The following is a 1,392-nucleotide window of genomic DNA, read 5'->3' on the forward strand; positions in this document are numbered from 1 at the left end:
CCAGCCTCAGGGGCAGTGGAAAGTCCCGCCACTGACTGAGCTGAATCCATTGTCAGGGAGCACATAAGTACTGGCTAGCCGCACCTTAGCAGCACCTTGGACTTCATTTGCCGCGGAAAACTGGAGATTGTGTTTCTCTTTGACAATAAACCTGGCCGACGTGCCTTCGTACCTTACTAGAGTCTGTGATCATTGGGGGTTCTCTTGGGGTCTGCTGTGTCAGCTATCTGCGCAGAGCTGGGGCAGCGCACAGAGGGAACACACGCACGCAGCCGATTGATACCAACATTGAACAGAGCAGAGCACCACACCGATAGCGTCTAACAACAAGGTCTTGATTCAACAATCCATTAAACACTAATTTTATTTCCATTCTGAGGTGAACTCAATCTCTCATAAAAGCAACAGAAAGAACACAGTAATTGTCCTGTTGAAACTTCTGTTGTACCTCAGAGACAGCCCCACTCTCTTCACCTTCTATTCTGTATATTTATCCACCAATGGGGTCAGGTCAAACTGTACTTCCAGAAGCAGTTCTTAAAAAAAAGTCTCATGTAGCCTTGTTTCAGTTTCACGGTTCTCTTCAGCACTGCTGGTTAGTGTTTAGGTTCCTGCTTTTGAAGTGGGTGTCATTGTCTAATCTGGGATGGAAAGCAGCATTAACTTATTAAAACAAAGGTTTTTAACATTGTCTAGTTCTTAAACTGTCTCATGTAAATAATGTAACATTCTGCCTTTCTAAGCAGCTAGCACTCTTTGAATCCCTTCCAGCTCTTAAATTTTACATTTTCTTGCCCTGGTTCAATGCTGTTGGGAATATAGTAAGTATCCAGGATCCTCTTTCCCTGTAGTCTTAGTGCCCTTCCTGAATATCTTTGGCATGCAGTGTGAAGTTCCAACAAATGTCAGCAAGCTTCTCTTTTATACCTACCTGGCTGAATAACGAGCAGGGCCTACAACAGATCTACACAGTACAAGAGTCATTTTCACTAAGATGATTTCACCCATTTCTGAAGTTCCAAATGCAAAGGATGGAGTGGAAGAAAACAGAGACAAGAGTGTAAGAAACATAGAAATGAGGCAGTGAGAAGAGAGGCGTGGCAGAGCAAGGGGAGCAAGAAAGAGATTAAAAAGGGCAGAGCCGTAGGCAGGGAAGGATAGCATAGGGCCTTGGTTTGGAAGGCAAGAGAAAGCTAGTGAAGGGATTTCAGGAGTGCAGTGCAATGAGAGAAAGGTGATTTTGACAGCAGCATTTTGGATAGAGTGGAAGGAACTACAAGAGTGAAGGAAACATACCATAATTTACTTTATTACTGGTGCTGCAGTAACCTCTTTTCTTGCTCCATTTTCTCCTCCAACATTGGCACCATACTTTTCTCCTTTTCTTTTTCT

The 1,392-nt window shown here is 43.7% G+C and overlaps 1 protein-coding gene across 3 annotated transcripts in view; it reads left to right on the forward strand.

The window, feature by feature from the left end:
- CEP89 (centrosomal protein 89) overlaps nt 1–1,392 on the forward strand; it is a 125,619-nt gene that overhangs the window by 121,657 nt on the left and 2,570 nt on the right. The window lies entirely within an intron of this gene.

This window comes from Malaclemys terrapin, chromosome 14 (genome assembly GCF_027887155.1).
Source record: "Malaclemys terrapin pileata isolate rMalTer1 chromosome 14, rMalTer1.hap1, whole genome shotgun sequence".
In the NCBI taxonomy this organism is placed as follows: domain Eukaryota; kingdom Metazoa; phylum Chordata; order Testudines; family Emydidae; genus Malaclemys; species Malaclemys terrapin.